The 18,305-nt window shown below is 42.6% G+C and overlaps 1 protein-coding gene across 12 annotated transcripts in view; it reads left to right on the top strand.

Annotated features, from left to right (window-relative positions):
• Nucleotides 1-18,305, top strand: part of LOC121856846 — a 94,890-nt gene that overhangs the window by 62,631 nt on the left and 13,954 nt on the right. The window contains exon 1 of one of the 12 annotated variants that reach the window (XM_042352594.1): nt 9,799-9,952. The exons of 10 other annotated variants lie outside the window; for them this stretch is intronic. The gene's annotated coding sequence lies outside the window, so the exon portion shown is untranslated. Of the gene's footprint in view, nt 1-9,798; nt 9,953-11,548; nt 11,660-18,305 lie in introns of those variants that run through there. One more of the 12 variants, XM_042352595.1, reaches the window with a different exon arrangement.

The raw sequence follows: 18,305 nt of genomic DNA, 5'->3' as shown, positions 1-18,305 counted from the left end.
GTCGAGCTCCTGTTTAATTTCTGGCTCATTAAGGCCTTTTTCAGTCTTTCATCCTGTGGGGGGGAAGCCTGGTGTCTGTAGGGATGAGGCCCAGGATGGCTGTGAGGGGGGGGAGGTTGGGTGAGGAAAGGGGGGGAGGAGGGGTGGGTAAGAGGAGGGAGGGGGCACAATACCTAATACTCAGGTGGCAGAAAGACAACTTTGGGGGTGTTGCTCTCTCATTGTTAGTAAATGAAATACGTACATGTGATCACTGTATGTGTGTACGTGAAGACAGACTCATATCACGTACAATAATCGTGTGTATGTACTGTAACCTTGTTGAAATGTAATAGTTCAGTCTGTCCTTTCTGTCTATCTGTCTGTCTGTCTGTCTGTCCTGTCTTTCTGTCCTGTCTGTCTGTACTCGCCTCAGGAAACTTGATATGTGACGGCCAGACGGATGAATTGACGGACTTACTGTGAGAGGGGGTAAATACTGTGTTGATTTGTTGTGGTGGATCTGTAAAGAACTCTTGTAGGTAGATGGATAGATGGATAGATGGATAAAGAGGAGAGGGAGAGGAGAGGAGGAGAGGGAGCGAGAGAGATGAATCAGTTGACTGGAGGTAAGCTGAATCGAATTGATTTTCCCAACTACCATTCGTTCCTTAGTCCTTATTCTCTCTTTCTCTCTTCTCTCTTTCCTCCTTTCTCTCTTCTCTCATCTTCTCCCTCCCTTTCCGTCCGTCTATCCCTCCTTCCGCCCTCTCCCTCTCTCCTTCATTCTCTTCCCTTCTTTCTCCCTACCCTCTTCCCCTCCCTTCCTCGCCCTTCGTCCGCCCATTCCTTCTTCACATTCTCCTTTCACACCTCCTTAATTTTCTCTATCCTCCCCTCCTTCTCGTCCTCCTCCTTTCTCACATCCCTCCCTCCTTCCTCATCCTCCCCTTCCTTCCTCATCCCTCCCCTTCTTCCTCACACTCCTCCCTCCACCAGAGCAGTGCCCTCCTCCCACCTGCTGCATGACTCAACATCCTGTCTCCTCCTTCTTCTTTCTTCCTCTTTTTTCTCCTTCCTCTCCACTTGCCACCTTGTTGCTCCTCCAGTTTCTCCTCAACACTCATCGACCTGATCTAAAAATAGACTGACCTAATTATACCCAAGAGTAAAAACTACTTCACGTTAAAAGGAGAAAAAATTACAATACTTCATTAAGGAAGTTAATGATCCTTAGTCTGGAGAAAAATCCTAAGGTAGTTTACCCTCTAAGATAAGGTAGAGTCTCAGTGCAATATTACCTTCATCTTGACGTAATCTTTTGTCCCCTGCTAGATTAGGCAACTTTAAATGCATTCTTACTTTTCACTTACGAGGAAAATTGAACATAAAAAGATTATTTCACCTTTTAGTGTCTATTCTAAAGGTTTCTGAGGCATTTTGCCGTTCAACACACACACACACACACACACACACACACACACACACACACACACACACACACACACACACACACACACACACACACACGACCCCCCGCCAGGCACAACGCCTTATATTACAGGTAAGCCTGTTAATGATATTCGCCCTTGTGGAGTAGACATTGACTGCTGCCATTGGAGGTGGTGGTGGTAGATGGTGGTGGTAGGTGATGGTGTGGGATGGTGGTAGAAAGATGGTGGGAAATGGTAATGGTAGTTTGTGGTAGTAAGAGGTGATACTTAATGATCGTGGTAATGGTGATTGTATAGTGGTGGTTAGGGAAGGGTTGGTGAGACATGACGGGGTGGAGAGGAAGGAGGGGAGGTATAATGAATAAGAGAGAGAGAGAGAGAGAGAGAGAGAGAGGGAGAGAGAGAGAGAGAGAGAGAGAGAGACAACAGGAAATAATAATATAAACACTCCCTTAGCCTTAACAAACACTTAACACAAAAACACAAATTACCGTTGAAACCACACAAGTTGACGAGGACTTGCCTGGTGGTGGTGGTGTGGGTGGTGGTGGTGGGTGGGGTGGTGTGTGGGTGGTGGTGGTGTGTGGGTGGGGTGGGTGGTGGTGTGGTGGTGGTGGTGTGGGTGGTGGTTGGTGGTGGTGTGTGGGTGGTGGTGGGTGTGGGTGGTGGTGGTGGTGGTGGTGTGGGTAGGCCAGGTGGTGGGTGGTGATGGTGCTGGTGTGAGGTCTTGGTGGCAAAAGGTGGTGGCAGTGGCATATGGGTGGCAAGTGGGTGGTAGTCATGATGGCATCTGGGTGGCAAAATGGGTGGTCTGGGTGGTGTTGGGTGGTCTGGGTGGGCAAGTGGGTGGTCTGTGGCAAAATGGGTGGTCTGGTGGCAAGTGTGGATCTGGTGGCAAGTGGGTGGTCTGTATAAAATGGGTGGTCTGTGGCAAGTTGGTGGTCTGGGTGGCAAGTGGGTGGTCTGGGTAGCAAATGGGTGGTCTGGGTGGGTGTTGGTGGCCTGGGTGGCAAGTGTGGTGGTCTGGGCAGCAAATGGTGGTCTGGGTGGCAAGTGGGTGGTCTGTGGTAAGTGGTGGTCTGGGTAGCAAAATGGGTGGTCTTGCGGCAAGTTAAGGGTCTGGGTAGCAAAATGGGTGGTCTGGGTGGTGCGGTGGTCTGGGTGGTGTTGGTGGTCTGGGTAGCAAATGGGTGGTCTGGTGGCAAGTTATGGTCTGGGTAGCAAAATGGGTGGTCTGTATGTTGGTGGTCTGTAGCAAATGGGTGGTCTGTGGCAAATTGTGGTAGTGAATGTAGGAAATGAACGAAAATAATAAAAAAACCAAATATTGAAAAAAAAAATGTTGCGAAATAGTTACAAGGAATTGGCGACAAAAAGACTTCTATTATTGAGTCTGTCTGTCTGTGTCTGTCTGTGTTCGGTCTGTCTGTGTCTGTCTGTCTGTCTGTGTCTGTCTGTCTGTGTCTGTCTGTCTGTCTGTGTCTGTCTGTCTGTGTCTGTCTGTCTGTCTGTCTTAAGAGATTACTATTCAAATCTCACTTTAAGACTACAGTGCATAAGAACTCACTGTACCTTCCTTACCTGTATTTCTGAATATATACCTGTAATTTGTATCTGTTTATATACCTGTAATTTGTATCTGTTTATATACCTGTAATTTCTGTTTTTATCCTTGTGAAATTTCTAGATTACAGTAACACCTTTTACTTTAATCACCTGAGAATTACTGTACCTGAGATTATTGAATCTATTATCAATTTACCTGTAATTACTAAATCTTATTAATGTACCTGTAATTACTATGGTATACCTGTGTTACCTGTGTGAATAACTTAATTGGTGCCTTTTATAATGCTGTATTGCGTTTGATACTTAAGAATGAGGGGGGAGTTGTGTGGCTTTTGTGGTGTAAGGTAGATGGTGCACACACACACACACACACACACACACACACACACACACACACACACACACACACACACACACACACACACCAAGGATATAAGAGAGTGGTGTTTTACCGCAATCTTATAGTCTATACAGTCCACCGCCACACACACACACCAAGGATATAAGAGAGTGGTGTTTTACCGCAATCTTATAGTCTATACAGTCCACCGCCATTAAGTGTGTGTGGGGTGGGGGGTGAATCAGAGTCTGACCCACTTAATACACTGCTGGGTATACTTTTGGACTCATATCGGACTCATTGGACTCTCTCTCCACTGAGTACAATGTCTCGTGTGGGTTCAAATATTATGAGGAACGAGTGGGAGCGATTAGGAACGAGTAGAAACGAGTAGGAACGAGAAGGGACGAATAGGAACGAGTGACAGCGAGTAGGAACGGTTATAAATGAATAGGAACGAAGACCGAGTAGGAACGAGTAGAACCGAATAGGAACGAGTAGAACCGAATAAGAACGGGTAGGGACGAATAAAAACGAGTAGAAACGAGTAAAAACGAGCTGGACCGAGTAGAAACGAATATAAGCGAGTAGCAATGTGTGGGTGGGAAATACCATGAAGGGATACCAGAGTCGATAGTCGTTTGTTCATGTTTTTGTAAGAATAAGCGACCAGAATTGATTATAGCAGGTGTGTTCGTGTTTACTAATGCTATATGCTAATAAACACCAACATTAAACTAACTTATAAATACTAAAGGTTAACACGTGTACCAAATAGCGTGTTTTTTTGTTTTAAGATTATTATTTATTTATTTTGTTGTGGTTGTAATTTTTGTATAGCTTAAGTGATAAATAGAACGAAAATGGGTATTTTTATTATTATTTTAAGGAGATGATGTGATCTAACCTAAGCTAATAGTGTTGCAAGATGACAAAGACGTCTAGAATTTCTTCCTGACCTTCTGTGCTGAGGACATTAACCTAGTTCTCTCTCTCTCTCTCTCTCTCTCTCTCTCTCTCTCTCTCTCTCTCTCTCTCTCTCTCTCTCTCTCTCTCTCTCTCTCTCTCTCTCTCTCTCTCTGATGACTCGTATATAATGCCAACGAAAATTAATAAAAAAATGCAGAATAATGAATAATTTAGCCACTGCAGGAAACTGAATAATAATAACAACGACAATAATAATAATAATAATAATAATAATAATAATAATAATAATAATAAATAATTCACCTCTCCTCGATTAGATAGAATTTACATAAGAAATCTTTATTATATTGAACTCCTCATTAATTCACATTTTCCCCTCTAGAGAGCACTGACCTTCCTCTGATAGCATTGATTAATTAGACGGAAAAGATAAATAATCGCTATTGTTTTTACGGTTAATTTAGTCAGTGTTTACAAAGGGTTTATTCTCACCAGCCACAAGTTTTGCTATATAAACACTGTCTTGTTTGTGTGTGTGTGTGTGTGTGTGTGTGTGTGTGTTTGTGTGTGTTACAGAGAACTTGCTAGGTGAAGCTAGTCTTATAACCTCCCAGAAGAAACTTAACCAACTAGCAAGAAACTTAACCAACTAGGAAGAAACTTAACTAGGAAAACTTATACTCTCTTAGGGGAAACCACTGTCACCCAGCACCTGTCGAGAATAATTCACGTAGGTAAGACTTAATTATTATTCACAGGTGTTGGATGCATAATAGACCCCAGAGATAAATAAACAAGAGAGACACTTTGTTGTGGTGGGGTGTAGCTAAAACAACTATCTGTGCAGGTGGGGGTCGATATGTTCCGAAATTTTACGTGTGACTAGTGACAGCCCTCATATACCAAAATATCTTCCATAGTCTCATATTGTTTCCCCTCAAAGTATGCACAGATATTTGTTTTTGGCTACTGGACGTATGTGTGTCAGGTATACAAAGGTGTTTAGATATAAGGGACGATTAGTATAAGGCTCAAAGGTGTGTAACGTCTACGAAGATGTGTGACGTCTACAAAGGTATTTAGTATAAAGCTCAAAGGTACATATATTCTTGGTATATATATAACATAAAAGTAAATACAAAGGTACAAAGGTGGAGATTAAAGTTTACACCGGTACGCTGTTTGAGGTTTGCGACAATACTGTTTTAAGATGAAAGAACTCGTCACCTTTGAGTTCCTTTCATCTCCTTACGATGTTTATCAGTTATTTGTTGAGTAAAATCATCAGTAAAGTTGTAATTGATTTTTCATGTATATAGATAAAGTCGGTATACAGTTTAGCTTGTATTTAGACGATGCACGTATACAAACAATGGTGGTAGTGGTGCAGGCGTGATGGTGGTAGTGGTGGTAGGATACGGGCGTGATGGTGGTAGTGGTGGTAGGATATGGGCGTGATGGTGGTAGTGGTGGTAGGTGTGGGCGAGGGTAGCGGACTGCAGGAAGCGTGTGGGCGACCTGGTATTCAGTTCCCCTGGGTACCTGTCTGACACACACACACACACACACACACACACACACATCCTGCCCAATTCAAATTTTCAAAATCACCCTCTCACAGTTCAAATATAACGCCCCTAAACTCTTAACAAACCACAAAGTCAATATTCCCTCCTCACCTGACTTACAACATTTCAAAATCAGTATAGATAAATATTAATAAACATCAAGATATTGGTTTTTTTAATTTCTGGTGATTTTTGAAGTTTTGACATTTTTGACGACTTTTCAAAATTAATGTAAATGTCATAATATCATAGACTTATTAATATTTTTTGATCGATTGTTAATTGTCTTCGTATTTTTATTATCTTTTGTTTTTAAGGCTGAGCAATTAATTTGAACTCCTAATACTGATTGAATTTCCACTAAATAACTCCGTAAATATATCCATCTCACGTAAACAAGATTATATAGAAAAACAGACTTTGTGAGATATATAGAGAACGATATAGAGAGACCCGTTCGTTCTCTATATGGGATGGGTCTTTGTCTGGGTAGGTGAGGCGCGGGAAGAGAGGCAAGGGTGTCAGGTCTTGTTGCATGAACCCCATCAGATCAACATATGCAACTTGCAACCGTCGCCTCGCTGAATCACCAACCGTTTGTGTACAGTTATAAATATCATGCCAATTTTTATTCCTTGTGATAGTGTTTAAAATTTACTCAAGTTTAAAAAATAAGTTATGATATGATTTTAATTTAACTTATTTAACGCTATCGGCAACATTAATAACCCAGGTATAACAACCTCACAACATTGTAACAACACCATTACCTAACCCAACCTAACCTAACCTTCACAAAGACACCCGACCATCGCCCAGAATGTAAACAGTGTACCTCAGTCACGTATAGGTACCTGACTCACCTATACTTACCTGTACCTGACTCATCTATACCTGATTCACTTATACTCACTTGAACCTGACTCATCTATACCTGACTCACCACAGGACAGGAAGCAGTGCCCCCCACCTACCCACTCTGACCTCTGCCACAGGTGATTTTGTTAGGTTTATCGACACCTGCTACGCCCACATGCTCTCTCTCAATTCATTCTGGCACCTCTTCAAGTTAGGAAGCTTTGATATCAACTTTGGCACCCGACATATTAAGTCTGGCGCCCGACATATTAAGTTTGGCACCTTACATATTAAGTCTGGCACCCTACATATTAAGTTTGGCACTATATATTAAGTTTGACACCCTTTATATTAAATATGGCACTCTATATGTTTAGTATGGCACCCTACAAGTTTGGCACCCTATATATTAAGTGTGGCATTCTTTATATGAAGTGTGGCACCCTTTATATTAAGTCTGGCACTATATATGTTTAGTATGGCACCCTACAAGTTTGGTATTGGCACCATCGAGTAGTGGTCTTATCACCAAGAGTCATAAACACAGAAGCGGCAGTATAAACGCCAGAAGAAGGTGCAGTATAGACGACAGAAGAGGTAGTATAGACGCCAGAAGATGCGGCAAATAATTAAAATGTCTGATTGTAAACACGAAAAAACAGATTAAGAGAGGATAGAAGGATTAAGGTCACCATGGAATTAAGTATAAACACCAGAAACTTTGTATAAATACCAGAAACTTTTGTATAAACACCGGAAACTCTGTATAAACACCAGAAGACGAAGTATAAACACCACAAGACGAAGTATAAACGCCAGAAATATGCTATAAATGCCGGAACCGTCTAGTAAACTTTGCCAATGTTGGGTCGCCTGGCGTGAGCTCTGGGTGGATGAGTCATGGGGGACTACCTCAACCACCCAGTCAGCCAACCACCCAGCCACCCAGTCAACCACCCAACCACCCAGTCAACCACCCACCCACCCAGTCAACCACCCACCCAGTCAACCACCCACCCAATCAACCACGCAACCCAGCCAATTCATCAGTCAGCCAGCCAAACCACCACGCAGTAATGCATTATTTATAACACTAAACATTCCTGGGTCATGACAGTAGGGAATACTTACGCTTGTTCTCACCCCCACACACCCACACATCTACCTGGATCTGTATGACGACGTAGTTTATTCTATGATGTGACGTAGTTTGGGTATGTGATGTGACGTTTTATGTGATGTGACGTAGTTTGAGAATGTGACGTGACGTAGTTTGGTTATGGTGTGACGTAGTTTGCAATATGATAAGATATGACGTAGTTTGCCATACAGTCTAGTAAAATAAAACAAATATAGCAATATCATCAAGACGTACTTTCCTATATGATATTTTGCATTTATATTTTGCAAAAGAGAGAGAGAGAGAGAGAGAGAGATAAGGGTAAAGTAGAGGAGAGAGAAAGAGAGCGAGAGGAGGAAGAGAGAAAGAGAGAGAGTTTTAACATTTTTGTACGTAATATCCGTAAATTTCAGATGATTGTCAAAGGCTTATGAAATTCTTAGGGGATGTCTGGAGAGAGAGAGAGAGAGAGAGAGAGAGAGAGAGAGAGAGAGAGTTTTAGATGTGTTTGTAAGTAAAAATCAATAAGTTTTTATCAATTTTCTTTCGGATTTTATAACTGGTTGCGAGAAACAGACAGACACAAATTCCCCTAAACAATATCTACGCGTATTAGCTGATGAATGGAGAAGAGGATAAGTAAATAAGTAAATTATAAGTAAGAGAGAGAAAGCGAAATACTGAGGCATTTTGTAGTGACGTCACGAGATGGGATTAGAGACTCCAAACCTGACGAAATTGATTAAAAAACAAACAAAAAAACATTTAAGGTTAAGTTACAAAATAATTATTACAGAATACACAAGAGTAAGGTTATAGTAAGATAATAAATACGATGATAATATTGAAATAATAATTAATGAACGTAATAAAATTGATAAAAGATACCAGATTAATTGATTTTGTTCGTATCACCTGACATTTACCTGTGACGTCAAGCTCAGGTGATTGCAGGACGCGTGTTGCATCTTGAGTATGTTGCACGTGGGGTTGTTATGCATGATTGGAGACGTGAGGTGGAAAATACGTCTAGCTGTAGTGTGTTCAATATACGGAGTTGTGTTCAATATACGGAGTTGTGTTCAATATACGGAGTTGTGTTCAATATACGGAGTTGTGTTCAATATACGGAGTCGTGTTCAATATACGGAGTTGTGTTCAATATACGGAGTCGTGTTCAATATACGCAGTTTTGTGTGTTCAATATACGCAGTTTTGTGTGTTCAATAATATTAATTTCCCTAATACTTTGGCAGTGTTCTTGTGTTCAGCATACGCATTCTGGATATACGCAGTTCATGGCGTCATTAACTAAAGAGTATTTATATCTTGATTATCTTTCAACGTTTTTAAATACGTAATCAGTAATGTTATTAATTTCCAGTAAGTTTAAATAATTACCTCTATTACCATCTCTAATTACACTTCAACCCTAAACACCCCAACTCATGACGTCATTACCCTTTAAAGAGGTGTAATCGTGACGTCATTACCCTTTAAAGAGGTGTAATCGTGACGTCATTACCCTTTAAAGAGGTGTAATCGTGACGTCATTACCCTTTAAAGAGATGTAATCGTGACGTCATTACCCTTTAAAGAGGTGTAATCGTGACGTCATTACCCTTTAAAGAGGTGTAATCGTGACGTCATTACCCTTTAAAGAGGTGTAATCGTGACGTCATTACCCTTTAAAGAGATGTAATCGTGACGTCATTACTCACACCGCTGGGGTCGCGTGTGGTGGGAGGTCAGTGCCAGTTATAAGTGTGGCACTGTGTCTGTGTGTCTGTGTGTCGTTGTGTGTGTGGTGGGGCAGGTTAAGTGTGGTTGGATTAGGTTAAGTTGGTTGAGGTTAGATTAGATAAGGTTGGGTTAAATTATGTTAGGTTAGGTTAGGTTAGGTTAGGTTAGGTTAGATTAGATTAGGTTATGTTAGGTTAGGTTAGGTTAGTCTAGGTTAGGTTAGGTTAGCATTATTACCCGTGTTAGTGGGCAGCGCAGTTCAATATGGCAGGTGAGTGACCACAAGGGGTACAAGGGTGATGGTGCCTCCCAACTGCGCACCTCAATCACTAGGGCCCTGGTGTATATAGCGTACCTGGACCACCTCGCCTGCCCCCACCCCCTCACACAGGTAAACACGCTCTAGATACATATTGCTTGACGTCGCTTTTTTCTTCGTTTTTATATAAGTTAAGTTTATATATTTGTGTGTTTGTGTATTTTTTTTTAGTTTATTTGTCTTGTATTTTTATGTTAATTTGTTGTGCAATTATTCAGTTTATTTGTTGTGTATCTTTGAATTTGTTTGTGTAATTTTTGTCTGTTTTTTCTGTTTTTGTGTAATATTATGTCTCTGTTTTTGTGTTTTGTGTATTTTATTTATTTATGTAACGTATAATGGCTATTTTTTTAAACTTTTTATATAGACAAAAATATACATCTAACTCCACAAAGTAAACACGTAAGTCAGGAGACAACAAAAGTGAGGATAATAGCACAGTTTATGGATATGGCCACGAGATAACTACCAGCTCTCCAGTTAACACGCACTAACACCACCACTACCACCTCAGCCCGTCTCTCTCACATACCAAGAGGTGATCTGTTTCTGGCCACACTCAGCCTTCTCTAGTCGATAATAAATAAATTATATAATATTAAACACGCGATCATCCGAAAAGGAAGATTAGGTTTGTAGTTTAGTAGTAGTGAGGGAAATATGTAGATTTTTTTTTCTACGATATAGAACGAGTCACGAAATTAATGTTGTGGATTTGTTTTATTTTAATATATAGATACGTATATAATGTCCTGTTATATGTAGTGTGTATATAAAGGATACGAAGTATTTTATTGACTATCTAAGGCCCAAGGACAATAACGAAATGGTGACGTGTATAAGATCGTTAAGACGGGTGCAGCAGATATCGACTAAGTTTGATGGTGGTGGCGGACTTACCTCTTATATCCTGTATTACTAAAGCTAACCTAGGTGGCGGGTTAGGATGGAGGAAGGATGACTTAGTGAGTATTTATAAACAATGGGATTATTTGTTATTTTCTTACGTGTTTTGGCTTCGCTCTATCAACACAGTCTACAAGATGCTGCGTTAAGCCGCTCTCATTCCCCAGTGCATTACTTCACGAACAACAACGAAATAGATTGTTCTACCATCAATTCTGGTTTCATCGGTCTCTCGTGGGGGGGAGGGGAGAGCAGTTTAGACGTCTTCACCACCCGTGTACATCACAATAACAAATTTATATCGTTGTCCCAAAGTTTTTATCGTTTTCCCGACGTTTCTGTCGTTTTTCCGAAGTTTCTATCGTTTTCCCGAAGTTTCTATCGTTTTTCCGAAGTTTCTATCGTTTTCCCGAAGTTTCTGTCGTTTTTCCGAAGTTTCTATCGTTTTCCCGAAGTTTCTGTCGTTTTCCCGCGCAATTCTCTTTACAGTTAACGGTGACCACAACACTCCCGAGAAACCGGCATTTATCTTGGCTCCTCTTAGAAGAAGTTGATGGCGTAGTTTTCTTTACATTTCCTGCAGAATATTGATAACTACTAAATTTTATCATATATACGTGAAGACTGAGAACGTGTGAATTCCATAGCCAATACCGGTCCGTTAGGGATAGTGTGTATACATAGCATATACTAAGCCTTCGGTACACAAGTAAGCAAGTTAAGTTCAGCACCTAATTGCAGCTGCTTCCTGGATTGAAAGTGCTTGGAGAAATGGAACGGTGACCCTTAGGACAGGAGACGTGTTAAGGAGTTGTGGCACTGCGTCTTAGGAGAGTGGCACTGCGTCTTAGGGTAGTGGCACTGCGTCTTAAGGTTAGTGGTACTGCGTCTTAGGGTAGTGGCACTGCGTTTTAGGGTAGTGGCACTGCGTCTTAAGGTAGTGGCACTGCGTCTTAAGGTTAGTGGTACTGCGTCTTAAGGTAGTGGCACTGCCTCTTAAGGTAGTGGCACTGCGTCTTAAGGTGGTGGCACTGCGTCTTAAGGTTAGTGGCACTGCGTCTTAAGGTTAGTGATACTGCGTCATAGGGGTTAGTGCCATTGCGTCTCGGATTAATTATCGGAGGCACATCAGAGATTAATATTGTCCTCTCCCCCACAGCCCCAGCCTCTTAACACCAGTAGTTCTCTCTCTCTCTCTTTGTTCAACCTTCGCCCAAAACATAAACACAATACCACATGCGTTGCAGCAGTACACGGCACACCAGAGGGGCGGCGGCCGCTAGACTGCACCACCTCTGCAACACATACACGTCACAACTCATGGCTTTGTTTACTATACGTCATTCACTACTCTCCTGTGTTACTATGCCATCAGCTGTTTGGAGATGGAATTATTAGTTACTCTTGAATGTTTGTTTTGTGTTATTCCCTCATTCGTATTTAAGTGTGAGGGTATATAGAAGATTGTGTCTGTCTGTAACTCCCAGGATAGATAAACCGACATACAGATAAATAGATTGAAGTTCACATTGGTTCAGTATTTACACAGACAGAGAGACAGTTAGACAGTGATGCACAATACGTCGATACACTCAGGGCCATCCTAAGAGAGCTGTTGGGAGAGGTTAGGAGGAGTAACGGGAGGGGTGGAGGGAGGGAAGGAAGGGGCTTGTGAAAGTGAAGGAGGAAGGGAGGGAAGGAGCCTGGCAAAATGAAGGAAGGGGAGGAAAGGAAGGAGTTTGAGAAAGTTACGGAAGGGTAGGGAGGGAGGGAAGGAGGAAGGGAGGAAAGGAAGGGGGGAAGATGCTTAGCAAACTGATGGAAGGGGGGAAAGGACTTGAGAAAATTAAAGAAGGAAGGAGAGGGGCTTAAAATGGTGAAGGAAGGAGGGAAGGAAGAGGCCTAAAACATTTTCTAATTTACGTATAAAGTCTTTGAAGAAATATATTAACTACGCTATGTATATAATATCCACCTGCATATTAATACTTCCTTTGTTAATCTGTGGTGGAATTTTATGCCCTGGAAAATTACGTCGTGGGATTTTCCGTCCAGTAGTGGATTGAGTGCTGTGGGATTGTGTTAGTTCAGTGTGGGATTTAGATTGAGTGCTGTGGGATTGTGTTAGTTCAGTGTGGGATTTAGATTGAGTGCTGTGGGATTGTGTTAGTTCAGTGTGGGATTTAGATTGAGTGCTGTGGGATTATTAGTTCAGCTTGGGATTTAACCGTATACTGTATATAATAAGAACTTAAGCTTTAACTTTATAAAGGACATACGCTTAATAAACGATTCCTTAGGTCAGAGTGTCCAAGCTTTGTGAGGTAAATTATTCCCCTAAAGATACAGTGACACATCTAACTTGTTCATTTCATTTAGGACAGGCAGTTGACCTCCAATATGGCGCCGAAATGGAACTGAGACTTTGATAACAACATAAGATTTCCCATTAACAGTGAGGGCATAAGAGGAGAAGCAGGGAGGAAAGGAGGGGGGAATAAGGAAGTGACGAAGGAAGGAGAAAGGGGGAGGGAAGAACAGATAGGGAGGGAGAGACGAATCAAGGAAGCAGGGTATAAAAGACAGGGAGGGAGGGAGAGGGAAGGAGCAGGCAGGGAGGGAGGAAGTCAAAAAAGGAGGGAAGAGGGGGGGATGGGAGGGAGGGTTGGCCCTGAGGGAGGGGCAGCGACTGCATGATTCTTGCCTCACCACAACAACAGTGACGCACTTATGTTCTGCCCACACACACACCATTCTCTCTCTCTCTCTCTCTCTCTCTCTTCTTTGTTTACATACCTCCCCCCCCTCTCTCTCTCTCTCTCTCTCTCTCTCTGTTTAGTCAGTCGTGTCTGACGTGTTAAGCCTTTGTTGTGTGACGGTCAACTGCCCCATGACCCTGAGAGAGGGGGGACATATGTAAACAAAGAGAGAGAGAGAGAGAGAGAGAGAGAGAGAGAGAGAGAGGACATACACACATACACGTACATTAATTAAGCTCTTTGTTTTCGGTGCCTCACTTACCTGGGTTAATAAAACACTATCCACTTAAGTATAATTTTCTAAGACTTTAAAAACTCACTTATGATCATCAGGTATCGTAACTGCTTCGGTCTGTTGTATAACGTCCCATTGGAGTCTACATTCACGAATATATCTCACGTTAATTACATGTTATATCGCAGAATTATCTAGACTATTATTTAATTAAGGTAGAGTCTCAGTATAAATTTAATGCTATTTTATAATTTTACTCTTCTAGAAAAATTAAATCATTTAGTTGCTGTTTTAAAGCTTCAGTTACGATAAAAATTTGGTAAGAACTTTAGAGAATATAATGATCTGTGATTCAATTTCCCCCAACCAATATAGTAACTAGAATTTCCTCCTTGATGTAACCTTTTCTTGGTAGGTAGAAATTTATCCTTTGTTATTAACTCCCTCCCCTTCCCCACCTCTGTTCTCAGTTGATAGTATGTGTGTCGATCTGTCAGACAATAGTTGGCAAGGGTTTTTTAGCAGCGTGCGTCAGCGAGCCAAACCCTCGTCACGTGTGTCCGCTTGTGTTCGTGGAGCCGGATTCATTATTGTCCTGTTGTTGTGTTCGTGAAGCCGGATTCATTATTGTCCCATTGTTGTGTTCGTGGAGTCGGATTCATTATTGTCGTGTTGTTGGAGCCGGATTCATTATTGTCGTGTTCGTGTTGGTGGAGCCGGATTCATTATTGTCCTGTTGTTGTGTTCGTGAAGCCGGATTCATTATTGTCCCATTGTTGTGTTCGTGGAGTCGGATTCATTATTGTCGTGTTGTTGGAGCCGGATTCATTATTGTCGTGTTGTGTTCGTGTTGGTGGAGCCGGATTCATTGTCCTCTAGCCATAAAGAATCGAACCCGATATTTTTCTTATAACTGTGGGTTAATTTTCGTTAAGGTTGGATTTTAATAAAGGGTTGATTAGGTTAGATTAGGTTAGCAGTAGATTAGGTTAGGTTAAAGTAGATGAGAAGAGTTAAGTTTTGAGTTGATTGATGTTTCAAGTTTCTCGAAAAGCAGGTTAGGCCAGGTCAGGTCAGGTCAGGTTAGGTCAGGTCAGGTTAGGTAATGCTAGAAACCACTGATCTCTTTTGTGTTCGTGTAAGTTGAGCTGGATTCATCGTCACTTAGCGTTCGTGTTGCATCATGGAGGATTCTCGAGTAACAACAAAAGACTCGGGAATCTCATCATGTGTTGACAAGAAGACATGACTCACCTCAACTTATTATGCACACTCAACTCTGTCTATTGAACCTACAAACATGATTAATAATAAATAACCAAACAATAAAAGATAAGTAAAACGAAAGGAGGGAGATAAGTAAGGTGAGGAGGGAAGGAGTTAAGGAGGAGGGGAGAGAAGTAAGGCAGGAGAGAGGGAAAGAAGTAGGGAGGGAGAGAAGAATGAAATGAGAGAAATAGGGGGAATGGAAGGGGTAAGAAATTAGGGCGATAAGGAGATAGGGGAAGAAGTAAGGAGGGAGGGAGGAGAGGAGAGAGAGAGAGAGAAGCAAGGAAGTAGGTGGATAAAGAGGGAGGGAGAGGAGTAAAAAAAAGGAGGGAGATCCCGGTAGGTGAGCTAGTGAGGCTGGTTCATAACCCCCAACCTACATTGTGGAGATGATTAATACTTCACAACACTGGTGCCAAGAGTCACCCTGGCCCACACCCAGAGTCACTGACCCAACTTAAGGCTGGGAGGGAGAGACAATGGGTGGGGGGGTGGGAGGTAGGGTATGTGGGGGTAGGGAGTAAGAGAGGTAGGGGTAGGGAGGGGGTAAGGGAGGAGGCAGGAGGGGTATGGGAGGTAGGGGTAGTGGAGAGGGTAAGGGAGGTAGGGGTGGAGGGGGATTGGGAGGTAGGGGTAGGGGTAGGAGGGGTGGGAGGTAGGGTAGTGGAGGGGGTATGGGGAGGTAGGGGTAGTGGAGGGGTATGGGAGGGGGGTGGGAGGGGTAAGGGAGTGGGGGTATGGAGGGGTAAGGGAGGTAGGGGTGGAGGGGTGGGGAGGTAGGGGTAGTGGAGGGGTATGGGAGGTAGGGGTAGGGAGGGGGTAAGGGGAGTGGGGGTAGTGGGGGGGTATGGGAGGTAGGGTATGGGAGGTAGGGGTAGTGGAGGTAAGGGGAGGTAGGGGGGGTGGTGGAGGGGCAGGGAGGTAGGGTTAGTGGAGGGGGTATAGGAGGGGTAGTGGAGGGGGATACTAGTAGCTGTTGGAGTGGAGTGGAAAGTAATGGTTGTAGGGGAATATTAACGATAATTGGAAGAAAGTAGGAGGTAAGTAGTGGTAGTACGGCCATGTAGGTAGTGGAGTGGAGGTAGTGATGGTTTGCAAAGTAGAAGGAGAGTGTGGTAGATAGCCGTTGGTTATTTGGATGGAGAGGTTTCATAGATGGTGGTAGTGGTGGGGATGGTAGTGGTGAGGGTGGTAGTGGAAATAGTATTGATGGTGGTAGGGGTGAGGATGGTAGTGGTGAGGGTGGTAGTGCTAGTAGAAGGGGGGGGGGTGTAGGATGGTATATATGATGGAACAGGTGTAGAGGAAAGTAGTAGTAGTAGTAAAACAAGTGTGAGAAGCATAAATATATTCTCTTGGATGAGATCTTACGTGTCTCCGCCGCCACGATCACGGGTAGACATCTCGCCTCCTCCTGAGACGACACAGTTTACAACCACAAGATCAAATATAACTCACATTCATGTCTTTCTTTTATGGAGATGAGGGGGCAGGGAGGTCATTATCCTATGAAATATCCGACTCAAACGAATTCCTAAAGGTTTGGGGGACGACTATAAACATTATTATTAGGTACAAATGAGCCTTCACAACACTGACAGGCACCTATAATAGTTACATATTTAAGGTTGCATGCTCTGACTATGGCAGTGCGCGTTCAATGTACAAATATTGAAATATACGAGTTATCCCAAAAGCGTGACCGTTTTCTGTGACTTCACAATACGCTGAGAAACCTGGATATTACACTACAGTACGATTACTCTCTTCACCACTGATCGGCTCATTAGCTGCTTGGGAGATCGGTCACGTCTCAGTTACGCACTGTTGGCTCATGAATGTATTTGAACCTGCTCCAGTGTTGGTCAAGTCTGGTCTTGAAAGAGCTCACACTCGATACCGTCGCAACACTTTCTGGTAGATTGTTCCAAGAGTTCACAACTCTCTCCCAAAAAGTTTGCCCTCAGTTTTTTTTTTTTTCAGACCTGCGGCTTCTTCAATCTTTAGCCGTGACCTCTTGTGGGGGCGAACGTCCGCCAGCTCCGATTAAGGACACTTGACTGAGTAGTGCCCCCTCGAGATGCTAATACACCTCATTTAGGTACCCCCCACCCGTCTGCTAGGCAAGTTCTGGCGCTCCAATCTCTCAGGGTAGTTGAGGTGCCGGCACCATTTTGGTGGCCCTCCTTTGAAGATTTTCAACCAAGTGACAGTCCCTAGCATACATCGGGGACCACTTCACTATTGAAGATCGTTACGAGGGACCTTAGAAGACCCCAATTTTTTTTTTGCCCGATTTACCTTCTCGCAACGGCCCGAGAACTTCAGTTAATTGTCGACACACACACCTAGGTCCTTCTCAAACAGAGCCGTTTCTTCATCCCGTTGGTACGCCCCCCATGTGCATCCTCTTACACTTCGTGACATTGAATTTCAGCAGCCATTTCTTCGAGCTCAAATGCTACTGCAGCTCCTCACAGACCACCTGGTTCTCAATTTCCTGAAACAACTTTGCGTCGTCAATTTAACTTAACCAATACTTCCCACAGCACAATATGAAGTTACTTTATTATTCCAAGTTTATGGTCAGTTCAGATTTATTTATTATACAGTAACTTACGGTTTGCTTCCACTTTCCATTATTTTGGTCTTTAACTTTGTTTGTCCCTCCCCCCCTCGGTGTATACCAGTTATTTACAGCTACAAAACTTGACCTCAGTTAGAGGTGACTAACACAAGGAGGTTCCGATACATTCTGGAGCCAGTTTAAGCCCAGTACTATACAAGTTTAGCAGACGTGACCGCCCAAGCCGCGAACGATCCGATCGCTGGCGCTTAAGAAATTCTCACTGGCAAGGTATTTGACATTTTTAATCCTTTACTTGCAGGGCAGATGACCAATTACGGCAAAATTTGCTTTAGGCTTTTGATAACACCTATAAAAACTTGAACTTGCCTATAGTTAGGCAAGGAAAATGTCAGTAACATCTTAAATGTGGTCTAAACCGTCGGAAGAAACATAACCCTGGAATCGTGGTTGGTCGACACCAGAAGTTTATTAACTAGATAAGGAGAGAGAATTAGAGAACGTTATTTTTGTATTTTATTTTTACGAACAGGATATAAACAAACAATTATTGAACAAAATATTTAATTCTAGAATATTCCCCACATCGGCCGGGTTTATCTTCAGCCGACCACAGGGTTAAGGTACAGGAAGTTACTGTGCTCTGGTTGAAGTTGGATTTTACTAGAT

Source organism: Homarus americanus, unplaced genomic scaffold (genome assembly GCF_018991925.1).
Source record: "Homarus americanus isolate GMGI-L3 unplaced genomic scaffold, GMGI_Hamer_2.0 scaffold22846, whole genome shotgun sequence".
In the NCBI taxonomy this organism is placed as follows: Eukaryota; Metazoa; Arthropoda; class Malacostraca; order Decapoda; family Nephropidae; genus Homarus; species Homarus americanus.
The sequence above is the reverse complement of the archived record's forward strand: the minus strand, read 5'-3'. Positions and strand labels throughout refer to the sequence as shown.